The sequence below is a fragment of the Lutra lutra genome, chromosome 17 (assembly GCF_902655055.1).
Source record: "Lutra lutra chromosome 17, mLutLut1.2, whole genome shotgun sequence".
Classification (NCBI taxonomy): Eukaryota; Metazoa; Chordata; class Mammalia; order Carnivora; family Mustelidae; genus Lutra; species Lutra lutra.
The window spans coordinates 51,701,470-51,728,666 of record NC_062294.1 but is presented as its reverse complement, the minus strand read 5'-3'; the positions used below and the strand labels follow the sequence as shown (position 1 = coordinate 51,728,666).

The following is a 27,197-nucleotide window of genomic DNA, read 5'->3' as shown; positions in this document are numbered from 1 at the left end:
TTTAGGTACAGGTCACATTGTCCACCAACTGAGCCAGCCAGGTGTTCCCTGAATTATTTTTTTTCTATTTTATAATTTCAAAGCTTTTAGAATGTTATTCAGGTCTATCGTATATATTTATCTATGGATTGGGCCGAAGTCTCCCCAGTACCTCAGTTTTCAAAGTTCTCAGGATCCTAAATAGGGCCAGATCTATGTATACCAAGGTTGAGCTTGCACAGAGGAGTTCATATTACTGAGTCCTCATTCCAGAACTTCTCTCTCTGCATTATTGTCCTAGTGGGAGAAATGGTAATTTGTGACTTTTTATATCCTAACTTGAAGTAGAAACACATTTTTAAGTTTGAAATTTAACTTATAAAATATATGCCTGGACACATCCTCACAGGAACTTCCACAGTCCTTGGTGATATAGATACGAAGGAAACACAGTGTGTTCACTGAATAAAAACAGTTGAGAGTGAACAAGAGATACATAAGGGAAAATTTTGTAACCTGACAGGATCGATAATCTTGAGCAAGGTGAAGTCTCCTCAGAGTCAGCTTCCATCGACAAGATTGACAGCCACTTGTGATGCCTCTGACAAAACAAAACAAAACAAAAATAAATAGAATGAATACCTAAGAGTCACAGGGCTGGGGATGTTGCCCAAAGAATTAGAACCTTGTATTAACCAGGGTTTTCTAAAGTCCTTGTTTACCGCAGGTGAGCAGCTACTGATTGGTGGAGGGAGTTGTCCTGAGAAATCTGGGCACGTGGGCTGGAGAGAAGGAGAAGGTCTGAAGGACAGTAGGTATCAGCCTTGTGGCATGCTCAGTTGGGGGGTGAAAGCAGGACATACTCATTATAAGAGAGACACCATGGGCCTGGGGTCCTGTTTTTTGTTGGGGCTGAAGGTGGGGGTCTAGGTCTGGAGGGCTCTCTCCTTAAAACATGACAGTCATACCTAGGTGCCTTAGTCAGTTAAGCTGCTGACTCTGGATTTCAGCTTAGGTCATGATCTCAGGGTTGTGGGATGGAGACCTGGGCTGAGCTCTCCACTAGGTGCAGAGTCTGCTTGAGATTCTCTCTCTCTCCTCATCCACCCCCCCCCAAATAAAATAAAGATAATCTAAAAATATATATAAAATAAAATAAAATAAATTGGGTATTGGGACTGGTGGCTGGCTCAGTCAGTACAGCCTGTGATGCTGGATATCAGGGCCATGAATTCAAGCCACACATTGGGTGTTGAGCTTATTTTTTTTTAAAGATTTTTATTTATTTATTTATTTGACAGAGAGAGATCACAAATAGGCAGAGAGGCAGGCAGAGAGAGAGAGAGGAGGAAGCAGGCTCCCCGCCAAGCAGAGAGCCCGATGCGGGACTCGATCCCAGTACCCTGAGATCATGACCTGAGCCGAAGGCAGATACGTAACCCACTGAGCCACCCAGGCACCCGGTGTTGAGCTTACTTTTAAAAAATGAAAGCTTTATTTTAAAAAATTGTGCACTAAAATTTTCAAGTCATCATAAAAAAATAGAGAAAATGATTATTTCAAAACCAGGAAAGAGAGAGGAAAAAAAAATGGAACAAGAAAACATTCTCAACCTAACTTAAACCATGAAAGGTTAAGAAAGAATCCTAAAATAAGAAAGCAAAGTAGAAATCAGAAAATATATGGTAGAAACATATCAAAATATATCAGTAGTGACACACACATGATACTGTCCAACTAATGTGCAATGAAAGTCAGATTGGGAAAAATAAAGGCTTCATTTTATTTACCCCTAATAATAACAGAAAGCACAAGGTAACAAACACATGTAATATTTTCTTGGAATAAAAGGAAATGTTGCTCTACTCTATGTTACTCTATTCTCAGTCCAGTCCTTTGTCACCCTTGTCACTGGCCAACCTAACAATGGTACTCTATATTGGACAATCTTTCTTTTTAAAAATTTAATTTAAATGTAATTAATTAACATATAGTGTATTATTAGTTTCAGAGGTAAAGTTCAGTGATACATTAGTCTTATAAAACACCCAATGCTCATTACATCACGTGCCCTCCTTATTGTCCATCACCCAGTTACTCTGTCCTCCCCTCAACTCCCCTCCAGCAATCTTCAGTTTGTTTCCTGGAGTCAAGAGTCTCTTATGATTCTCTCCCTCTCTGGTTTTGTCTTATTTTATTTTTCCCTTCCTCCCACCATGATCCTCTGTTTGGTTTCCTAAATTCCACATACGAGTGAAATCATATGATAATTGTCTTTCTCTGATTGACTTATTTCACTTTGCATAATACCTCTAGTTCCAGCCACATCATTGCAAATGGCAAGATTTCATTTTTCTTTTTAAGATTTTATTTATCTATTTGACAGAGAGAGCGAGAGATCACAAGTAGGCAGAGAAGCAGGCAGAGGGGGAGGGGGAAGCGGGCTCCCTGCTGAGCAGAGAGCCTGATGCAGGACTTGATCCCAGAACCCTGAGATCATGACCTGAGTTGAAAGCAGAGGCTTACCCCACTGAGCCACCCAGGAGCCCCAAGATTTCATTTTTTTGATGACTGAGTTATATTCCATTGTATATATATACCACGTTTTCTTTGTCCATTCATCTGTCAAAGGACATGTAGGCTCCTTCCACAGTCTGGCTATTGTGGACATGGCTGCAATAAATATTGGGTCACTATATTTGGATCACTATATTTGTATCCTTTGGATAGATACCTAGTAGTGCAATTGCTCAATCATAGGGTAGCTCTATTTTTAACTTTTTGAGGAACCTCCATACTGTTTTCAGAGTGGCTACACCAGCTTGCATTCCCACCAGGAGTATAAGAGGATTCCCCTTTCACTGCCTCCTCACCAACACTTCTTGTTTCCTGACCTATTCATTTTAGCCATTCTGACAGGTCTGAGGAGGTATCTCATTGTGGTTTTGATTTGTATTTCCCTGATGCAGAGTGATGTTGGGCATTTTTTCATGTGTCTGTTGCCCATTTCTGTCTTCTTTGAAGAAATGTCTGTTCATGTCTTCTGCCCATTTTTTGACTGGATTACTTGTTTGGGGGTGGAGTTTGATAAGTTCTCTATAGATTTTGGATACTAGACCTTTATCTGATAAGACCTTTGCAAATATCTTCTCCTATTCTGTTGGTTGTCTTTTGGTTTTGTTGACTGTTTCCTTTGCTGTGCAGAAGCTTTTGATCTTGATGGAGTCCTAATCATTCATTTTTGCCTTTGTTTCCCTTGGCTTCAGAGATTCGCCTAGCAAGAAGTTGGTGTGGATGAGGTCACAGAGATTGATGCCTGTGTTCTCTAAGATTTTGTTGGATTCTTGTCTCACATTTTGGTCTCTCATCCATTTTGAGTTTATTTTTGTGTATTGTGTAAGAAAGTGGTCCAGTTTCATTCTTCTGCATGAAGCTGTCCAATTTTCCCAACACCATTTGTTGAAGACACTGTCTTTTTTTCCATTGGACCTTCTTTCCTGGTTTGTTGAAGATTAGTTGGCCGTAGAGTCGAGGGTCCATTTCTGGGTTCTCTATTCTGTTCCATTGATCTATGTGTCTGTTTTTGGGCCAGTCCCACCCCATCTGGATGATTACAGCTTTGTAATAGAGCTTGAAGTCCGGAATTGTGATGCCACCAGCTTTGGTTTTCTTTGTCAATATTCCTTTGGCTATTCAGGGTCTTTCTGGTTCCATACAAATTTGAAGATTATTTGTTCCAGCTCTGTGGAAAATGTTGATGGTATTTTGATAGGGATTGCATTGAATGTGTACATTGCTCTGGATAGAATAGACATTTCTACCAATCTGTGAGCATGGAATGTTTTTCCATTTCTTTGTGTCTTCCTCCATTTCTTTCATAAGTATTCTATAGCTTTCAGAGTACAGATCCTTTACCTCTTTGGTTACGTTTGTTCCTAGGTATCTCAGGGTTTTTGGTGCAATTGTAAATGGGATCTACTCTTTAATTTCTCTTTCTCCTGTCTCATTGTTTGTGTTTAGAAATGCAACTGATTTCTTTTTTTTAAGATTTTATTTATTTATTAGACAGACAGAGATCACAAGTAGGCAGAGAGGCAGGCAGAGAGAGAGAGAGAGAGAGGAGGAAGCAGGCTCCCTGCTAAGCAGAGAGCCCAATGTGGGGCTCGATCCCAGGACTCTGGGATCATGACCTGAGCCGAAGGCAGAGGCTGTAAAACACTGAGCCACCCAGGTGCCCCAATGCAACTGATTTCTATGTATCAATTTTATTTCCTGCCACTTTGCTGAATTCCTGAATCAGTTCTAGCAATTTTTGGTGGAGTCTTTTGGGATTTCCACATAGAGTATCATGTCATCTGTAAAGAGTGAAAGTTTGACTTCTTCTTTGCTGATTTGGATGCATTTTATTTCTTTTTGTTTTCTGATTGCTGAGCCTAGGAATTCTAATAGTATGTTGAACATCAATGGTGATAGTGAACATCCTGCCATGTTCCAGACCTTAGGGGAAAAGTTCTCAGTTTTTCCCCCTTGAGAATGACATTCACTTGTTGTGTATGGCTTTTTATAACATTGAGGTATGTTCCCTCTATCCCTGCACTGCAGAGAGTTTTAATCAAGAAAGGATACTGTATTTTGCCAAATACTTTTTCTGCATCAATTGAGAGGATCATATGCTTCTTGTCTTTCTTTTATTAATGCAGTGTATCACACTGATTGATTTGTGGATGTTGAACTACCCTTGCAGCCCAGGGATAAGTTTTACTTGATCTTGGTAAAGAATCATTTTAATGTACTGTTGGATCCTATTGGGTAGTATCTTGGTGAGACGTTTTTGTGCCCATGTTTGCCAGGGATATTGGTTTGTAATTCTCCTTTTTGGCGGGGTCTTTACCTGGTTTTGGGATCAAAGTAATGTTGGCCTCCTAGAAAGAGTTTAGAAGTTGCCCTTTCATTTCTATTTTTTGAAACAGCTTCTGTTCAGTTTTTTTTTTTTTATTTCTTCTGGCTTCAGTTTTGGTAGTTTATAAGTTTCTAGGAAGGCATCCCTTTCTTCCAGAATGCCTAATTTGTTGGCATATAGTTGCTCATATGTTCTTATACTGGTTTGTATTTCTTCAGTGTTCATTGTTATCTCTCCTCTTTCATGTATTTATTTGGGTCATTTCCACTTTCTTTTTGATAAGTCTGGCCAGGAGTTTTTCATCTCATTAATTCTTTCCGAGAATCGGTTCCTAGTTTCATTGATCGGTTCTACTGTTCTTTTGGTGTCTATTTCATTGATTTCTGCTCTAAGCTTTATTAATTCTCTTCCCCTGATGGATTTAGGCTTTATTTTCTGTTCTTTCTCCAGCCCCTTTAGGTGTGAGGTGAGGTTTTGTGTTTGAGACTTTTCTTGTTTCTTGAGAAAGGCTGGTATTGCTATATACTTCCCTGTTAGGACTGCCTTTGCTGCATCCCAAAGATTTTGAAGAGCTGTGTTTTCATTTTCATATGCTTCCATGAATTTTAAAAATTCTTCTTTAATTTCCTGGTTGACCCATTCATTCTTTGGCGAGATGCTCTTTAACCCCCATGTATTTGTGTTCCTTCCAATTTTTCTCTTGTGATTGAGTTCAAGTTTTAAAGCACTGCGGTCTGAGAATATATGGGGAATAATCCAAATCTTTTGGTACTAGTTGAGACCTGATTTGTGATCCAGTATGTGTTCTATTCTGGAGAACATTTCCTGTGCACTAGAGAAGAATGTGTATTCTGTTGCTTTAGGATAAAATGCTCTGAATATATCTGTGAAATCCATCTGGTCTAGTGTGTCATTCAAAGCCCTTTTTTCCTTGTTGATCTTCTGCTTAGATGATCTGTCCATTGTTGTGAGTGGCATGTTAAAGTCTCCTACTATTATTGCAAGAGTAGCAGTGTGTTTCTTAAATTTTGTTATTGATTGGTTGATATAATTGGCTGTTCCCAAGTTAGGGGCATAAATATCTACAATTGTTAGATCTTTTAAGACCCTTTAATCATGATTTAGTGTCCATCTTCATCTCTTATTACAGTCTTTGGTTTAAAATAATTTATCGGATAGGACACCTGGGTGGCTCAGTGGGTTAAACCTCTCCCTTCGGCTCAGGTCATGATCTCAGGGTCCTGGGAGTGGGTCGTGGATCAGACTCTCTGCTTGACAGGGAGCCTGCTTCCTCTTCTCTCTCTGTCAGCCTACTTGTGATCTCTCTTTGTCAAATAAATAAATAAAATCTTAAAAAAATAAAATATAATTTTTTGGATATAAGAGTTGTTACTCCAGCTTTGTTTTGATGTCCATTAGCATGATAAATGGTTCTCCACCCCCTCACTTTTAATCTGGTTGTGCCTTTGGGTCTAAAATGAGTCTCTTGTAGACAACGTATTGAAGGGTATTTTCTAATCCAATCTGATACCCTGTGTCTTTTTTTTTTATTTTATTTATTTATTTGACAGAGAGACCACAGGTAGACAGAGAAGCAGGCAGAGAGAGAGAGAGAGGGAAGCAGGCTCCCCGCTGAGCAGAGAGCCCGATGCGGGACTCGATCCCAGGACCCTGAGATCATGACCTGAGCCGAAGGCAGCAGCTTAACCCACTGAGCCACCCAGGCGCCCACCCTGTGTCTTTTGATTGGAGGATTTAGCTCATTTACGTTCAGTGTAACTATTGAAAGATATGAATTTAGTGCCATTTTACTTCCTGCCAAGTCACTATACCTGTATATTGTCTGTGTTCCTTTCTGCTCTTTGGTACATTTGGGCTCTCTCTTCTCTTAAAGGACCCCCTTTAATATTTCTTGCAGGGCTGGTTAGTGATCACAAATTCTTTTAGTTTCTTTTTGTCCTGGAAGCTCTTTATTTCTTCTACTCTGAAAGACAGCCTTGCAGGATATAGTATCTTGGCTGCATATTTTTCTCATTTAGCACCTTGGATATATTGTGCTAGTCCTTTCTGGCCTGCCAGATCTCTGTGGACAGGTCTTCTGCCAGTCTTCTTTCTACCCTTGTAGGTTATGGACCTCTTGTCCTGAGCTGCTTTTAGGATTTTCTCTTTGTCTCTGAATCTTGCAAGCTTCACTCTTGTATGTCGAGCTGTTGATCTGTTTGTGTTGATTTTGAGGGGCGTTCTCTGTGTCTCTTGGACTTGAATGCCTGTCTCCTTCCACAGATTATGGAAGTTCTCAGTTATAATTTGTCCAAATAAACTTTCTGCCACCCTTTCCTCTTCCTCTGGGACCCCAATTATTCTAATATTTTTTGCTTTATGGTATCACTGATCTCTCAGATCCTCTCTTGTGATCCAACTGTTGTTTATCTCTCTTTTTCTCAGCTCATTATTCTCTATCATTTTGTCTTCTATATTACTGACTCTCTCTTCTGCTTCATTTATCCTAGCAGTTAATGCCCCCACTTTTTCATTGAATCTCAGTAGAAGCCTTTTTGATTTTTACCTGATTAGATTCTAGTTCTTTTATTTCTCCAGAAAGGGAGAAATTCTCTTGTATCTTCTATGCCTTTTTCAAGCCCAGCTAGTATCTTTATAATCATTGTCTTGAATTCTAGTTCAGACATTGTACTTATATCCATATTCTTAAATCCCTGGCAGTGAGTACTGCCCCTTGTTCTCTTTTTTGGGGTGAATTCTTCTGTCTTGCTCTTATGTCTAGAAAAACAGATGAAAGAGAGGGAAAATACAAAAATAGCAACAATGACACCAGAAAAATATACACTACACAAATCAGAAGAGGACAGAAACAAAAAAGAAAAGAAACAAATAAAAATGAGAATAAAATCAAAGAAGAAGTTGAACAGAGAAGAACAATAAACTAGATCCTGGGTGTATTTTGGTCTGTTTGTTAGGAAAAACTCACTCCAAAAATAGGAAAGAAAGAAAAACTAATATATGTGTATATATACATATATATTTATATGAAGTTGAATACAATGAAAGGAAGCAAAAAGGGAAAAATATATAAAACATAAGTGTAAAAATGAAAATTAAAGAAACTTTAAAAAATAACTGATACAATAAGAAAATAGCTGAAAAGGAAAGTAAAATATAAAACTGAAGGACTAAAGAATAATAGAAAAAAAAAAAAACATGAACGAGATATACTTCTTTCCCCAAGAGCTGGAGTTTTACATTTCTCTATGATTGGTAAATTTGATATTAGCTACAAGTCCCTGCTGGTCTTCTGGAATTCCCCAGGTGGAATTGTACCCATTACATGACTTTCAAATAAACTTTAAAGTTGCCATAAAGCAATAACCTGGATGGCTCAGTCGGTTGAGCATCTGACTTCTGCTCAGGTCATGATCTCAGGGTCCTGCAATCATGACCTGAATTGGGCCCCAAGCTCAGCGAGGAGTCTTTTTGTCTCTCTCCCTTTCCCTCTGCCATTCTCCCTGTTCATGTCCTTTCTCTCTTTCTCTCCTTCTCTCTCTCTCTCTCAATTAAGTAAAGAAATAAATAACATAAAATAAGTTGTCATAAAGCAAATAGGCACTTGAGAAAAATATGGTGATGATCTAAATATACTTTACAATAAATGCATTCTACTTTAATAACTTGTGTGTTAGAGAGTTTTCATCTGCAAAGAAAACATGGTTACAATCAATGTATTATCATTACTAGCACATAAAAGGAATCAAAACTAAAGCTGCTGAAGCTGTGCATAGTTTGAGAGAAAAGAAAGATGGGCGTTGGGGTGCTTGGCTGGCTTGGTTGATGGAGCCCCTGACTCTTGATCTCAGGGTTGTGAGTTTGAGCCCCATGTTGGGTACAGAGATTACCTAAATGTACCAAAAGAGAGAGAGAGAGAGAGAAGCATTACTTAGGACAATGACATCAAGATTGCAGCCATGCTGAAATTTGGATTGCTTTTATTGCCATTTTACATATAAGAAAACTGAGGCTGCTTGACGAAGTCAGTCAAGCCATGATATCAATATATTATATATATTTTAATTTTAAAAAAGAGACTGATTTATTTTATTAATTAATCTCTGCACCCAGCATGGGGCTTGAACTCATGACCCAGAGATCAAGAGTCACAAGCTTGGGGCACCTGTGTGGTTCAGTGGGTTAAAGCTTCTGCCTTCGGCTCAGGTCATGATCCCAGGGTCCTGGGATCGAGCCCCACATCGGGCTTTCTGCTCAACAGGGAGCCTACTTTCCTTCCTCTCTCTCTGCCTGCCTCTCTGCCTGTTTGTGATCTCTGTCTGCCAAATAAATAAATAAAATCTTAAAAAAAAAAGTCACAAGCTCTACAGATGGAGCCAGCCAGGTTCCCCAATATATTTCAATTTAAATAAAGTTTCCCTGTCATAATTATAGTATTCCATGAACAATTCAAGATTATTAATATCAACAACATAAGCATTAAGGTAAATTTATTATTATAAAAACATTTTAAATTGCCATTAGTGGGGCATCTGGCTGGCTCAGTCAGTAGAATGTGTGACTCTTGATCTTGGAGTTGTGAGTTCGAGCCCTACAATGAGTGTAGTGATCACTCAAAACTGAAATCTTTAAAAAAAAATAAAATTAAAATGAGTATCAGTAACTGTTGCAGGATTTTCATTCCTTTAATGCCTGCAGTGCTTGGTCACTCTGCTTGGAAGAATGAAAAGATAGACCAGATGAAGAGTGATGGGCAGCCAAGCAAAATTTATGGAGTGGTAGTAAAGTTTACTGAGCATGGTGCGAAACTCCCAGAGAGCGAGGGACCAGAGAGGATTACCACTGCAGTTCCTGAGTTTACGGGTTTTTTATGGACTTGTTGACAGGCTGTTTTAATCTGATTAACCCTCGAAGCCTCTTATCACCCAATTAGATTTTTGTCCATGCACTCATTTACCTATCAGGTAGTTGATCACTTGGAGAAAAGGTGGAAGGCTCCTTTTTGCCAGGGGGGGTGTGTGGGTGTGTGTGTGTGTAAAGTCCTTTTAATGGTGATTTCCTCTAAGGTGGGGGCCCTTTGTCTCTGCTTGCTTTTCTTCCAACTGTCCTTCATTATACTCCCCAGCTCAGGGAAGCCATTAGGTTTTAAGTAACAGAAGGCAGGGCTTCTTCTGTTAAGGGGAGGTCTCTACTTCTCATTTGATTCAGCTTTGGACTTTTCCCTTTGGGGTGCCCCTTCCCCAGATAGATAGAACCTAGAGCAGCCTGGAGATCTCCAAGCCACCAGCCCTGCCTTCTCCTTTCTGTGCTCCAGGGAAACTGAGATTTAGCTGGTAAGCACTACAAGTAAAGAGCAGGTGGTGTGGGCGCCTGGGTGGCTCAGTGGGTTAAGCCGCTGCCTTCGGCTCAGGTCATGATCTCAGGGTCCTGGGATCGAGTCCCACATCGGGCTCTCTGCTCAGCAAGAAGCCTGCTTCCCTCTCTCTCTCTCTCTGCCTTCCTCTCTGTCTACTTGTGATCTCTCTCTGTCAAATAAATAAATAAAATCTTAAAAAAAAAAAAAAAGAGCAGGTGGTGTGACCTTAGCGGTGGGAGGGACAAATGAGAGTAGCTCTTAGCTACAGACTGCCGATTTCCAAACACCTTTTGGAATCAGCAACACTGGGGAAGTGAGTCTTCATGACCTCCAGCAGCCACGTGGGTTGTGGTAGATCTGAGTCAGCCAGAGCTGGCATCTGAGCCAGAAGAAAGCCAAATTAAACTCACTTTTGCAGAATTTGTAATAGACTTTCTTTCTTTTAAAAGACAAACCTTTCTTTTCAATAGAGTAGATTACAGGCATAATAAGAAACTTTAGATAAAACTGAGGCTGGGCATGGAGCTCCCTCTGGAAGCCGTCTAGCCCCTCAGCTCTAACTGCTGTCCAGCAACTGGCATTAATCTTCCTGCATTATTCATAGTTTTCTAAATGTATATGAACATTTTTATTTGCTGAGTATCAAGCTGTAATACATCTCTTTAGCAATTTGGCTTTTAATTGGCATTATTTTTGTTTGCTTGCTATGTTTTTTTCTTTTTGCATAGAAAAACCCATGTTTGGCGTGTGGTTCTAATTAATTCCTCAGTTTTGTTTTGTTTTAAGTGGACCCCATGCCCAACATAGGGTTTGACCCATTGCCTGAGATTAAGAGTCAAGTGCTTTAATGAATGAGCCAACCAGAGGCCCTAATGAGTGCCCGTTAATTACTCTATCAGGTTAATGTAGTGATGGCATCATGGTCCATGTATCCATTCTTTTTTTTTTTTTTTTTTAGATTTCATTTATTTACTTGTCAGAAAGAGAGAGAGAGCACACAAGCAGGGGGAGTGGCAGGCAGAGGGAGAAGCAGGCTCCCCACGGAGCAAGGAACCCGATACAGGACTCCATCAAGGACCCTGGGATCATGTATGTCCTGGGCTAGAGGCAGAATTCACACTTAGCTAGTTTCTACTTCCTTCATCACAGCAAGCAATAACACGGTCAACATTTTCTGTGCATTTCTGGGTGCACATAGTAGACTCACAGAACGGGGTTGCTGATTCAAGGCATTTCAATGTTTGAATCTTTTTTTTCCCCTAGATGTAGCCAAATTATCCTCCAAAGTGGTTGTGTTTTCTCCAAAATCCATCCACTACCAGTTTGAATCTCTATTGCTTTACATCTTCATTGACACTTGGTTTTGTCCTCTTTTCTTATTTTCATCACTTTTGTGGGCAAGAATGCTATCTCCTGGTGGCTTCCATGGGGAATTCTATAATCAGTAATGAATCAAAAATCTTTTCTTGGGCACCAGACTGGCTCAGTGGGAGGAGCACGTGTCTTGGTCTTGGGATTATGAGTTTGAGCCCCGTGTTGGGTGTAGAGATAACTTAAATAAATTAACTTAAAATCTTTTCAGAACATTTGTGTTTTCTCCCTTCAAACTTGTTCAGCCATGTCATCTGCCCATTGTACTGTTGTTTTTTCTTTAATATGTCAGGCAATGATGAATTTTATTCCACTTAATGACTTTTAAGTAATGTTTAGAAGAATCTCCAATGTTGTAGAAAATGGATCATAATACGCAAGAATTTTATATTCAGGTACACCTCATGCTGTTGTAATGAAGGATTATTGGAAGAAAGGTAGGCAGGGACAAGAAGCCCCCACCTAAGAGGAAACCTCTCTTAAAAGCATTTAGACCACCCTGGAAGGAGCCCTTCATCATTTCCCACCTTATCAACTAACTGCCTGATAGATAGATGCTTCAGGGACAAAAACCTGATTGGGTGACACAGGTTTTGACGGTTAACCAGGTTAAAGCAGCCTGTCAACAAGCCCATAAAACCCCCCCCCCCCCCCATCCTTGTAAGCTTTGTACTGTTGCTCAAGAAAACTTTCCTATTGCTCCATAAACTTTGCTTTATTGCCTGGCACTCTTCACCTATCCTACCTTTTCATTTGCACCTTCTCATTCCGCAGAGAGGTGAGACCAAGAACCAGGGGCACACAGGGAAGAGAAATCCTGCAACACTAGTACTTTGCAGACACTACCTTTTTTACAGACTGAAGGTTTGGGTCACCAGCATCGAGCAAGGCTACCACTGCTACTTTTCCAATAGCATTTTCTCACTGTGTCTCTGTGTCACATTTTGGTACATCTCACAATGTTTCCAACTTTCATTATCATGATGTGTTCTGGTGACGTGCAGTGAGCCATCTTTGACGCTACTGTTGTAATGAACCATGCCTTCATAAGACAGTGAACTTGATCAACACATGTTGTGTGTGTTCTGACTGCCCCACTGGCCTGCCTCTCCCCATCTCTCTCCCTCTCATCAGGCCTCCCTAGCCCCTGAGACACATCACTGTTGAAATTGGGCTAATTAATACCTTGTCAGTGGCCTCAGTGTTATCCAACACATGGACGATAAGGAAGAGAAACACCCTTATTGCTGATGCAGAGAAATAATGGTCTGGATGGAAGATCAAAGCAGCCTCAACATTCCCTTGAGCCAAAGCCTCATCCAGACCAAGGCCCTGACTCTCCTCCATTCTCTGATGGCTGAGAGAGATGTGGAGGCTGCAGAGGACAAGTCTGAAGCTAGCAGAGGTTGGTTCGTGAGGTTTAAGGAACAAAGCCAATTCCATAATCTAGACGTTGCAAGGTGGTGTGTGCAAAATGAAGCTGTTCCTTCTTCCCATTCTCTGTGGTTTTTTCCCTCCAGTTTTTAAAAATTAATTTAATTAAATTAATTTTAAATTTATTTTTAATTAAAATTAATTTTAATTCCTCCAGTAATTTAATTAAAATTTAAATAATTTTAATTTATTAATTAATAAAATTAATTTTAATTTAATTTAAATTTAATGTTTAATTTTTAAAAATTAATTTTAATTAATTTTTAATTTTTAAATTAAATTTAATTTAATATTTTCAGCGTAACAGTATTCATTGTTTTTGCACCACACCCAGTGCTCCATGCAATCCGTGCCCACTCCAATACCCACCACCCCCAACCTCCCACCCCCCACCCCTTCAAAACCCTCAGATTGTTTTTCAGAGTCCATAGTCTCTCATGGTTCACCTCCCCTTCCAATTTCCCTCAACTCCCTTCTCCTCTCTAACCCCCCCTTGTCCTCCATGCTATGTGTTATGCTCCACAAATAAGTGAAACCATATGATAATTGACTCTCTCTGCTTGACTTATTTCACTCAGCATAATCTCCTCCAGTCCTGTCCATGTTGCTACAAAAGTTGGGTATTCATCCTTTCTGACAAGGCATAATATTCCATAGTGTACATAGATCACATCTTCCCTATCCATTCATCCGTTGAAGGGCATCTTGGTTCTTTCCACAGTTTGGCGACCGTGGCCATTGCTGCTATAAACATTGGGGTACAGATGGCCCTTCTTTTCACTACATCTGTATCTTTGGGGTAAATACCCAGTAGTGCAATTGCAGGGTCATAGAGAAGCTCTATTTTTAATTTCTTGAGGAATCTCCACACTGTTCTCCAAAGTGGCTGCACCAACTTGCATTCCCACCAACAGTGTAAGAGGGTTCCCCTTTCTCCACATCCTCTCCAACACATGTGGTTTCCTGTCTTGCTAATTTTGGCCATTCTAAGTGGTGTAAGGTGGTATCTCAACTGTGTTGCTGCAAATTCTTATGCAGATGCCAGATGACTTCTGGAGTTGTTTTTGTTTATGGATAGCTGTGTAATTACTGATCTTCGTCACGGGAATGGGAGGCTGCTGCCATCCTAGTGATATTACTTCTCTGATCTGGGAGTTACTTCTATATCTTTTGTATTTGCATATAGAGGGTTACACAGAAAATAAAATTAAATAACTTTTAAAGTTCATAATCTTTTCTGGGTCTCTCTCGCAAGCACCTAGCATTACTGGAAAAAAATCAACTGATGTATTTCTGTTGCATGGACAATAAGCAATTTGGGCTATGGTGTGGAGATAGAACAGCTAATATTTATCTGCAAGTTCTTCCAACTATTCTGAATACAATAGTCTTTTCTTTTCTCAGGATTAATAGAGACATAGCCAAGAAATAAACACACAAGCTGATCAACGAGAAAAGATACCCTTAAGGAAGAGATCCAGGAGATGTCCTCGGACAGATCCAGAAGATGCTCTCTGACATGGAGAAGGTATGTATCTATCCTTTGAGGGCTCTTGATGGATTGATTCCTCCGTATCTCATTGTTGTTCCACAGAATAGAGTATTTGGCTTTTTTTTTTTTTTAAAGAAAAGACTCTGCTTGCATTTCTTTAAAAGATTTTATTTATGACAGAGAGAGGAAGAGAGAGAATATAAGCAGGGCGGATGGGTAGAGGGAGAGGGAAAAGAAGATTCCCTATCGAGCAGGGAGCCTGATGTGGAGCTCAATCCCAGGACCCTGGGATCATGACCTGAGCTGAAGGCAGAGGCTAAACGACTGAGCACCCCAGACACCCCTCTGTTTACAGTTTTACTTATTCACGTGTCTCATCAAACCAGAAGTGGAAAACCTGCCTGGGCACCCAGATGTATTACTTAGACTTCTTCTCTCCGTCGTGGGGTAATATGACCTTGACTCTGACCACACAACTTCATATCTGAGCACAAACAAGTCTATGGATGTTCCTCCAGCTCTTTCCCTGATGCCATGGCCATGCTTTTGACCATCCCATGGCACCAGGCAAGCCCACTAAGCTCCATCCATGAGTCCTTCTGCTTCTCCCCAGCAGCATGCTTTCAGAGTCTCATGTCTCATCTGTGACCAATTCACACATTTTTCCATTGTCTTAGAACTTGCAGTAAATGTATTGGACAAAGATTCAGCTACTATGGCGTGTGTAGGATCCCCACAGGCCAGGGAATAAGGAAGATCACTGAAGTGGGTTATTTTCTCTGGGATCACAATGTTTTCTAATTTGGGTACTAAGTAATATTGTCCTTCTATGATTAATCATCACAAGGATTTGTGTTATAACCTTATTTTTAAAATTTTATTTATTTTTTAAAAAAGATTTTATTTACTTATTTGACAGACAGAGATCACAAGTAGGCAGAGAGGCAGGCAGAGAGAGAGGCGGGGAGCAGGCTCCCTGTTGAGCAGAGAGCCCGATGCGGGGCACGATCTCAGGACCCTGGGATCATGGCCTGATCTGAAGGCAGAGGCTTAACCCACTGAGCCACCCAGGTGCCCCTGTGTTATATCCTTATTTAAAAGTCAGAAAACCAATACTTAGCCCAGAGAGTGAAGCCACAATTTTGATATGAGTATAAGTTCTAGGAAATGGTGATGCCAGCCTGTGGATTCTTGTCTCTTTGGTCTCCGTAGTCACGACAAACTCACACTAAACAGATGTTCCTTTGGGGGAAGTATAGTTCATCCAGTGTTGTACAACTTTATAAAAGTTCCCTCCTTTTTAGGACTGGTGAAGAATAGCACAAGAAGAAGGAATTTCTTACCACTTACTTTAGAAGAAGTAGTATCATTAAACAAGTTATATACAAGTCTGTAGTCAGTCTTAGCAGGTATTACATATAGATGTGATGGACGTGAAGGGCTGAGAGTCCAATGAGGCATGCCTCCCAAGATGACATCACTGTCTGCTAAGCAGGGACAGAGGAAGAGTTAACACTGTGAAATAAGTGGATCCCAGGGTGGACATCTGAAGATGGAATATAAAATTTGTGTTACTTCCTCTCCATCACAGCGAAGAGACCGTTCCACTACCAAGTTCATTGCACAAAATGAAATCACAACTCCCCTTGTGTCTTCCCAGGCTGTGTGGGTGCTGCTGGTTTGGAAGCACAGACCCATCAAGTCAAAGTCAGATGGTCCCCCACACTCCTCAGGGCTCACGCTGTCTACAGTACAGTAGGTAAGGGACACTATATTCAGAGGGGGAAAAGGGAAGATTTTGGATCTTGTCCCTCTGTCTCACAGAGATTTGCATAAAAAATCAGTGTGTTTGTCCTTTCTTTTTTGTCATTATAACTTTTTATTGTGAGATAATTTAAGACTGTTGGAAGTAATGAAAATAGTACAGAAGGAGCAAAAATGTACACTCAACCAACTTCCTCTAATGATAATACCTTTTATAACAATAGTCATTGTCAAAACTAGGAAACTGACACTGACTCAGTACTATTAACTTAGATACAGGCTTTGTCTCAAGGTGATATTTGCCAGGCTGGAAAATGCTGCTGATGAACACAAGAATTCCTCAGTTCCTTCATCCATCCACCCCTTCTCAAAGATCCCTTTCATCTGGTTGAACCAGTGCCACTGCAGTGCCAGTCTCTAGTCAGCTCAATATAGCAGATGATTAAGGTCAAGGTCATCAATAGAATTCTTGCCATGAGAGACATACTTCATATCCGTATTCATATTCATATTATATTCGTGTCTACTATGGAAACTGTTGGCCGTTTGTGGTGTTTGAGCACTTGAAATAGGACTAATTCAAGTGAGGCACTGACCTCCAAATTTAATTATTTAAATTTAAGTTTAAATAGGCACGATTGGCTAGTGGCTATCATATTAGACACTGAAGGTCTGGGCCCAAAGGACATTCCCTTGTTCCTAACCCCAGGAGATAAGAACCCAGTTGTCAAGTGTGAAGAGCAAAAGACCTAGCATAGGGCTTTCCTGGTCCATATCTGGATGAGGATCCCCAGTGAAAGAAGAAAACAAGACTGATATTCATCATTTCCTTCCCTCTTAGCATGCTCATGTGTCCCTCACCACATGGAGACCAGAGGTAGAAGAGGAGCCTTAGTACTACGTGGGTCCTTACAACACATACATAATCTCACTGATGTCCTGGAATTTTAATCACAACAGAGTCCCATTCTCTTGGACACCAGCGATGGGTAAAGGCAGAATATAAGCTAGGAATCTTCTCCTTACAATTCTCAACAATGGCCTATCATGATTAGGTCAATGGCCTATCATGAAACAAAACCTTACAACAAGTACTAGGATTTGAGAATTGAGTGAGTTCTTCTTCCCCGGGATGGAGAGAGCAATGTGGAGTGGGACACAGAGACACAGCTGAATCCATTATAATGAGGGTGAGGTGGAGTCATGGGGGCTTGAGAGAAGGTTTCCCTAAAGATGAAGCATGGGGTCTAGGGCTTTTAATGAACATAAAGTTGTGCTACAGAGATTGTCCTGTCACCAGACTGCCATGCTGTATTCGTAACATAAGTTCCCTTCTGTTTTCCAGTGAATATTGTGCTAGATCTCTACTTACTGTGGAAAAGGTGACAGACCTCAGGCCTCCTACTTCCTTAGGATATGAGGTGATAACAGAAGAGCCAACACCGTATGTCCTGGCTGCTGGACTTCCATCTTATGAGGGAGCTCTTTCCAAGTAAGGGGAATAATTCCCCGGGGAAAGCTGATAATAGTATTGGATTCCATTCATTGATATCACAGGGGCACAAGAGAATCAGGGGACCTGGGTCATTGATACAGGAATCAGCGGGAGAATGAATGAGCTTATCCAGTCTTACCAACCAACCCAGAAATTTCTGAATGAGGCCAACTACCTCTTCCTTCAGGAAGGCGTCTTGAGGAGCTATACACAAAAAGGCAGCAGATCTCATGCAAAGATCTGATTTTCAAATTTAACTACTTAAAATTTAAGTTCATTTTTTATTTTTTAAAAATATTTTATTTATTTGCAAGAGAGAGACACATACACAAGCAGGGGAAGTGGCAGGCAGAGGGAGAAGCAGGCTCCCCACTGAGCAAGGAGGCAGATGGGACTCAATTCCAGGGCACTGGGATCATGACCAGAGCCAGATGTAGACGCTTAGCCAACTGATCCTCCCAGGTGTCCCCAAATTTAAGTTTAAATTGGCACATGTGACTACTGGCTCTCATGTTACACAGTGCAGGTGTTGGCCCAAAAGATACTCCCTGGCTCCTAACCCCAATCTTGGTCTCAATCAGGCAAGGGAGACTAGAGACCAGCTCTCAAGTGAGAAGAAGAAATCACCTAGCTTAGGGCTTTCCAGTTCCATATCTGGATGAGGATCCCTAGTGGAAGATGAAAACAAGCCTGATATCCACCGTTTCCTTCCCTCTTAGCATGCTCATGTGTCCCTCACCACATGGAGACCAGAGGTAGAAGAGGAGCCTTAGTACTACGTGGGTCCTTACAACACATACATAATCTCACTGATGTCCTGGAATTTTAATCACAACAGAGTCCCATTCTCTTGGACACCAGCGATGGGTAAAGGCAGAATATAAGCTAGGAATCTTCTCCTTACAATTCTCAACAATGGCCTATCATGATTAGGTCAATGGCCTATCATGAAGTACTAGGATTTGAGAATTGAGTGAGTTCTTCTTCCCCGGGATGGAGAGAGCAATGTGGAGTGGGACACAGAGACACAGCTGAATCCATTATAATGAGGGTGAGGTGGAGTCATGGGGGCTTGAGAGAAGGTTTCCCTAAAGATGAAGCATGGGGTCTAGGGCTTTTAATGAACATAAAGTCGTGCTACAGAGATTGTCCTGTCACCAGACTGCCATGCTGTATTCGTAACATAAGTTCCCTTCTGTTTTCCAGTGAATATTATGGTGAATCACTATACAGTTGTTATGTGACATGGGATGAGGGTCTCCAGCTTTGTCCTTCCTCAGATTATGAAGACATGATAACAACAGGGCCAACAACACACATCCCTGCTACTGAACCTCTGTCTTGGGAGGGAGCTGTTTCCAAGTAAGGGAAATGATTCCCCGGGGAAAGCTGATGGTAGTATTGGATTCCATTCCTCGATATCACAGGGGCACAAGAGAATCAGGGGATTTGGGTCATTGATACAGGAATCAGGGGGAGGATGAATGAGCTTATCCAGTCTTACCAACAAACCCAGGAATTTCTGAATGAGGACAACTACCTCTTCCTTCAGGAAGGGGTCTTGAGAAGCTGTACACAGAAAGGCAGCAACAATTGCAAAGATCACTGTGTCATTGGCTGAGCTGGGAATGAATGAAAGTAACCAACTCAGTGCCTGGGAAAGTGACTGCTGATGAGGAGGAAGGATGGGCTGGGGTTGTGAAGGGGCATGCTGGAAAATGTTCAGGGAAAGGGGAGAGCCTTTGGTGGTAGTGTTTGCCAATTTCTGTGGGGTGACTATTTCCATCATGGCGGATTTCAAACTACCAACATGCTGTCCCTGAACAGGACGTTGGAAATAGGTGTGCAGTAGCCCAACTACAGAGTATTTTCACCGCTCAGGTATCATAGATGGAAATAACTTAAAGGGAGCAGAGTATGGTGGTGTCTTGCTGACTCAATCAGTGGCGCATGCAACTTGTGATCTTGCGACCCTGAGTTCAAGCCCAACTTGGGTGTGGAGATTACAAAAAAATAAATAACTAGACTTAAAAACAAAAGAGCACAGAGTATCATAAGATGTAGTAAAATAATTAGAAAGTCCTAAGTTTCAGCATTTATTATCTCTGTAATATAGATCTATTTAAATGAAAATTTTATATAATTTAATTTTATATTAACATGTTTAACACTCTACCTACTAAATTCTTGGAAAAGTAACAGTCAGATCCCATGATCTGGGATGAGCTGGCTCGCACTCACCGGTGGCTTCCTCCCACCTCCTAAACGCGACCTCAGCCACCCACTGGAACCCAGCGTGCACAAGCAGAGAACAGAAGGCAGTGTATTTCCTCTCAGTGCTTTGCATGGGGCTGACATAAACCATGGCTGATTTTGTAGCCTCAGACAAAGCACCAAGACTTAGGAGGGCAGGTCAAGTTTCTCTCCCCTGGCTTGCCCAAAACCCTTTTAAGAAAAGAGCTACAAATCCTTTCTTTTAACTCCATTTCTCCAAATATGCATCTTTATTAGCCTTGGTCTATGTATAGTTCCTCTGTGAATCCCTTTCATGTTGAAGGAATCTGTAGATCAAGGATTACATGTATAGAGCAAGAAATCAGGAGAATCTAAGAAAATGTCAGTGAAATTAGACATTTCATGATCCTATGGTATCAATCATGCAATAACTACTGTACCCCCAGAAACCAATGCTTTCGGTCCTCTTTCTCACACCCCTTCTTAGGAGCTAGGACTGTTGCCTCATGATTCCCCTGGTCTTGATTCATTCCACATTTCCAACTCCTCAGGACAGAGATCGGATAGAGTTGGTTGTCCTTATCCAGAAAATATCACCTAAAGGGAGTATAGCTCAGTGGTAGAGCATTTGACTGCAAAAAATATCACCTATGTTCAGGCACATTTCTCGCAGTCAGGCATTTCCTTCATGAATCACTAGCTCACCCTATATCTGATGATTTTCAACATTGGCTAAATATTGCAATCATTTGGGAAGCTTTAAAAGTAATTATGCTGGGGCGCCTGGGTGGCTCAGTTGGCTGAGCATCTGCCTTCGGCTTAGGTCAAGATCTTGGAGTCCTGGGTTCGAGTCCTGTGTTGGTTTTCTTGTTCAGTGGGAAGCCTGCTTCTCCCTCTGCCTGCTGTCCCCCCTACTTGTGCTCACATGTGCGCTGTCTCTTTCTCTGATTAAGAAAAAAAAAAGTAATGATGCTGAGGTCCTGCCTCTGCCTCCTGATTTGATTGGTCTGTGCTGTGACCCATTTATTGTTTTTTTTTTCTTTAAAGCTTCCCAGGTGCAGTCAAATTTGGAGACCGCTCCTATGGGGCAGTATTGTACCCATGAGTCAATTGCTAATTCAATGTTTTTATTCCAAAGTCATTTCTTTGCTTCTCCCAAGGTCTTCAATGCTGTCATCATCCACCTCTGTTCATTTTTCCTGAATGACATCGAGTATGTCATCTGTAATGGCCTCCCCGAATGATGATTTCATCCTCTCCTGTTACTGAGGCACCACAGACTCTTTGAGAAAAAATAAAAAATGAAAACTCTGTTTCTTTTTTCCTTAGATTTTTTTTATTTATATGACAGACAGAGATCACAAATAGGCAGAGGCAGGCAGAGGGGGAGGGGAAGCAGGCTCCCTGCTCAGCTGAGAACCTGATGTGGGGCTCAATCCCAGGACCCTGGGATCATGACCTGAGCCAAAGGCAGAGGCTTTAATCCACCGAGCCATCCAGGCACCCCAACTCTGTTTCTTTTTAAAATTTTTGATTTAATATTTGAAAGAGAGACAGAGAGAGTGGAAGCAAGTGAGGTGAAGGGTGGAGGGAGAGGGAGAGAGAGAATCTCAAGCAGACTCCAGCCAAGAGAGGAGCCCAACTCAGGACTTGATCTCACAATGCTGAGATCATGACCTGAGCCGAGATCAAGAGTTGGATGCACAACCGACTGACTCATCCAGGCGCCCCTCTTTGAGCTTCTTTAAGGCCACTTTTGAAATTCACAATGCCACATATTCCTCTTACATATTTCTTTTTTGCTCTGGGATATTGGCAATCCTAATGTTTTGTGGTATTGTCTTCCTTTTTTACTTTATTTGACCCCTTCCACCTCTCTTCTGCTCTTTTCTCCCTCTTCCCCTGTTGTGCCTTGACTCTCACTAAGTCCCGCCTCTTGTTTCTGTGAATTTTCTGCAGTAAGCTTTGCAAACTCATTTGGAACATTTTTTTCTAAGCACTGTCTGCATTTAGCAACTTCGGGCAAATATACCTAGTGCACGCTGTTGGTAGTGAACAGACTGCACCGTCAAGGACTCAGGGTGGGTAGCGTGCATCTAACTTGCCCTCAGGTATTGCCTGATCTCCTTGGCCATGATGACCACCAGATTCAGAAATCCTAGCAGTCATCTCCCAAACCCAGATGGGAGCCCAGTTCCCTGCTGCCTCTGCTCCTTGAACTACCACCAGCTGAAGCGACACATGCCCAGTCAGGGCAACTTAAACAAAAGAAGTGAAGTGTGACCACTTTGGATACCACGTAATAGGAGAAGACATAAAATGGCCAAGCCACATTTGGTCTGAGAGGTCCCCTTGGTTCTACTCTTCATATATCTGGTTAAGAAACCTCACTTTGTCCAAGTCATCTCTTTTTTGAGAGTCTAATGGACTGTCTAGTAGAACTTTCTGGGATGCTGGAAATGTTCCCTTCTGCATCAGCCAATATGGTAGCCATTTGCCACAGGTAGGTATGAAGCCCTTGAAAAGTGAATAGTACAGCTGAGGAGCTAAATTTTAACTTAATTTAGTTGAATTAAATTGAATTGAATTGAGATTTTAAATGGCCCCTCCTGGCTAGTGGCCATTGTTTGTGCAAAAGAGCTTTAGTTTTTAATCACATCGCCTTCATTTCCTTTGGTGAAGTGATTTATTCTTTATTTTTTTTAAAGTTTTTAAAAAGATTTTTATTTTTTATTTTATTTTTTGTTATTTTTTTTAAAGATTTTTATTTTTATTTTTATTTTTTTTAAATTTTTTTATTTTTTTCAGCATAACAGTATTCATTATTTTTGCACCACACCCAGTGCTCCATGCAATCCGTGCCCTCTACAATACCCACCACCTGGTGCCCCCAACCTCCCACCCCCCACCCCTTCAAAATTCTCAGATCGTTTTTCAGAGTCCATAGTCTCTCATGGTTCACCTCCCCTTCCAATTTCCCTCAACTCCCTTCTCCTCTCCATCTCCCCTTGTCCTCCATGCTATTTGTTATGCTCCACAAATAAGTGAAACCATATGATAATTGACTCTCTCTGCTTGACTTATTTCACTCAGCATAATCTCTTCCAGTCCCGTTGTACTTTTTTTTTTTTTTTAAGGAAAGGGTTAGTATCTCAGGTGATTATTCTCCAAACCATATCCTGATAGGATTTGGGCTACTTTTCCTTCCATGGAATAATACTAATTCCTAAAATTGTAAATTTAAAAGATTGTTGACCATTCTCCTTTTGTTTTTCCCTCAACCAGCCACGAGACTGTATAGGAAATGGCTAATATTTCAGTGACCAGTTCACTGCAGGCAAACAGGCCTTTCTACCCCCACATCAACCCCCTGATACTTTAAGTCAACTGCTGTGCTTCTTCCAGGAGTTGAAATTATCCTACAGGAGTCCTGGAGAACCCCAGTCATTCTCTAAAGTCTTTGCCGGGAAGATGGAGGAACCAATCACCTTTGAAGTTACCGAACAAACATGCAAGACTTCGGTCTGGCGCACTTTGGTGAAGCCAGGTAGGTAAAAATATGAGGTTTAAATTTGGGGGGATGAAAACAAATTATGCAAACAAATTATGCACCTTATTCACCTCTTTTAGTGAAGTGTGTCAGAGGAGAAGGTCTGTTTATGCTCCATCTCAGAGAAGAAAATAAATCTATTGCCAGCTTAGAGTCAATGTTGAGTTGAAACAAAAGTGTAGACACTGGTCAAGTTTGCCTGGGATGCGGATGGCTGTTGCTGTGGAGAATTGGACCCTCTCATACGTAGGAGGCAGTGAACAGGAAATGCTAATTATAAGAATCAGAAGGAACAGAAAGTCAATTTAATTTTATGTTCTGGACAATTTTATAGTTCTTTTCATACATAGAGACTAATCAGCTGCTGAAGGGAGGACACAGAATTGATCAGAACTTGAAAGAACAACAGGGCTTTTAGGAAGAACATGTAAGACCATGTGGAAGGCTTCATGGTAAACAGACTCTAGTGACTTTCCCAAATGGTGGCTCCAATCGGCAAATCTCCCACCAACTTATATGTGTGTTCAACGTATAAATTTTGCACTATCACAATCCCAGTATTATAGGGTTAAAAGAATAGCATCACTTATTGTCAAAATGTACTCACTTCATGATGGTATTTCGTGTCTAAAATACATTTGCCTGGAGGATGATTTATGTAGAATAGTATGATAATGTTATCATAGCTTTCACATTTCCTCACATATTGGCTTAGAAATAGAAATAGAATATTGGAGAAACTGTTACTTCCTCTGATTTATTTCCTGGGTGGGCAGTGAGTGACCTTCTACTTAATTGGGTTCCATTAGGTATATCAATGTTCCAATGGGATCCTTAACCCAGGAAATGGACTCAATGCTACTTAAATTAAAAAAAAAAAATATATATATATATATATATATATATATATATAGTGTGTGTGTGTGTTTGTGTGATTACACTGAGCATACATCTTGAACCCCATAAGTGAGTTATCCCTTTCTGAGTCTGCAACTGTTTCTTGTGTGCAGTTGAGACATTTATGAAGGAGAACCACCGGCACCTGCGAGCCAGGCTGGGGGACCTGAATGGAGTACTAGATGATCTTCAGGACAGTGAGGTCTTCACCGAAGAAGAGAAGGAGCTGGTGCAGCAGTTTCCGACACAGCAGAGGAAGAATGAGACCCTGCTGAGGATGGTGGAAAAGAAAGGACCCCAGGCCCTGGAGATACTCTTCAGAAGCCTTCAGCAAAGAGATCCTTACCTGATGTCCTACCTCAGCCAGCAGAGTTTATAGCAGTGACTCAGGCCGATACTCAGGAAGAGAGAATCCCGTGTTCTGCACTGAAAATGGATAAACAGGGGTGCTTGGGTGGCTCAATCATTTAAGTGTCTGACTCTTGATTTCAGCTCAGTTCGTGATCTTGGGGTCGTGAGAGTGAGCTCTGCTCTCAGCTCCGCACTAAGTGGCGAGTCTGTATGAAATTGTCTTCCTCTGCCCCTCTTCCCACTCTCTCTCTCAAATAAATAAGTAAATAAAATAAATCTTTAAAAACAAGAAGGAAAGTGGATAAACAGACATGTGATCATTGAGTTCAGTGTCTAAGACAAAAGTGGTCCAGGTGACACCCAGCCACCACACAGGTTTTATTGAGGACTGATGTGTAACTAGGCAGATACCTATTTCTGTATCATCATATCCTCCCCTCAACAATATCTCAAGAGAGTAGGAATATTCATACTAAATATTTTTAAAATTATTTTTAATTAACATTTAATGTATTATTTGCCCCAGGGGTACAGATCTGTAAATCGTCAGACTTACACATTTCACAGCACTCACCATAGCACATACCCTCCCCAATGTCCATAACCCAGCCACCCTATCCCTACCCCCACCCCCAGCAACCCTCAGTTTGTTTCGTGAGATTGAGCCTCTTATTTCATACTAAATATTTTTTAAGTCAAGTTAAAAAAATTCCCATTTCATCCATTGATACATTTCTTGGAAATCGGGGCAGAGGAAGGCAAGGCCAGGTGTGGTTATGATTGACAGGGCCCAGGGAGACCAAGTCTCCTGAGTCACGTGAGAAGCAATTCCAGTGAACATTACATCTGAGCTGTTACCTGCTCAGAACAGAAGCCAGGAAGGCTTACGAAACACTCCCTGTTGAGGACGTTCATGACATTGATGAGCTTTCATTTTTTTTTTTAATATGCTGTGTCTTTCACATTTTATCCATTGCTATTTTTACTAGAATGATGAAGTCCCTTGATGGAATAGAGTTCAGGAGTGGAAGCAAATGCCGACGTTGGCAGAAAACCTTTGGTCTCTGGTATATAGGTTGGTAGCAGGAACGGGCACATTCTTGGGACACACAACTTCATGGAACAGCTCCGTGGATTGTAGAGGTGGAGTATGGGTGAATGCTGTCCACAGAAGCAGTGAGGGGGAAAAGGAGGAGCATCCAGTGGTTGTGAGGGAGGCCCTCCTGGCAGGTATGTCAGAGAAATAGGCAGAGCCTGCCATTGGGGTTCTGCCATTGGACCCTGCCATTTTGTATGCGTCCCAGCTGCCTTTGGACCAGTGTTTGCGTGACATAAGTAATGATATCCTCTGACTTTGAGCCCAGTTATTTCCTTGTATTTGAAGTGAGTTTGTGGAAGACAGCCTAGAGTTGGGTCAGTTGCCTTTGGGGTTTTTTTTAACCCATTTTGACAACCTCTGCTCTTAAAATGACGTGTTTGGCATTTGCATTTAACATAATTCTTGGTTAGGATTTAGCCTAGGGCAGCCCTTTTCATATTTGTTTTCTGTCTATTCCCTTTGTGTTGCATGGCTATCTTTCCTTTCTTGGCTTTTTTAGGGCTTACTTGAAGAGTGTATAGTATTCCACCTTAATTTATCTATTGTGTTTTTTATGGTACATGGTTTTGTATTTCTTAGTGATTGTGTTAGAAATGAAGAGATACATCCTGAATGTGTCAGTGCTCGTATCCATAGTGTCCTAATTAAAGTGGAATCTAGAAACCTTAACACCATTTTGGCCATGGTACCTTTTCAATATTACCTCTGTGTATAATAAGGTCCCGATTGTAAAAATGTTATGTATGTTTTTTTACTTTCTTTGTTTAGGATTTTATTTATTTATTTAGAGAGAGATGAACAGAGCATGAGTAGGGGGAAAGGCAGAGGGAGGGAGAGAGAGAGAATTCAGATAGACTCTGTGCTGAGCATGGAGCCTGAGGCAGAGCTCCCTCTCATGATTCTGAGATCAAGACCTGAGCCGAAATCAAGAGTTGGACACTTCACAGACTGAGCCACACAGGTGCCCCTGTTTTGCTTTCAATTGCTGCATATGTTTTAAGAACACATGAAGAGTATAATCTATGATATGTGCCCAGATATTTACCATTTTTGTTGATCTTTCTGTAATCCTGATACTCCAAATGTCATTGAATTTCCTTTGGTGATTTTTTTTTCTTTAAGCTTATTTATCTTTTTATTTTTTAAGATTTTATTTATTTATTTGACACAGAGAGAGAGAGAGAGATCACAAGTAAGCAGAGAGGCAGGCAGAGAGAGGGGGGAAGCAGGCTCCCTGCAGAGCAGAGAACCTGATG

The 27,197-nt window shown here is 41.1% G+C and overlaps 1 protein-coding gene and 1 pseudogene across 1 annotated transcript in view; one reads left to right on the top strand and one right to left on the bottom strand.

Moving 5' to 3' along the window:
• The window catches only part of CARD8 (caspase recruitment domain family member 8), an 81,232-nt gene that overhangs the window by 26,029 nt on the left and 28,006 nt on the right, over positions 1-27,197 (top strand). Inside the window, exon 1 of the mRNA XM_047711461.1 lies at positions 25,944-26,072. The gene's annotated coding sequence lies outside the window, so the exon portion shown is untranslated. Of the gene's footprint in view, positions 26,073-27,197 lie in introns of the transcript that reaches the window.
• Positions 21,172-22,307, bottom strand: LOC125089468 (density-regulated protein-like; annotated as a pseudogene).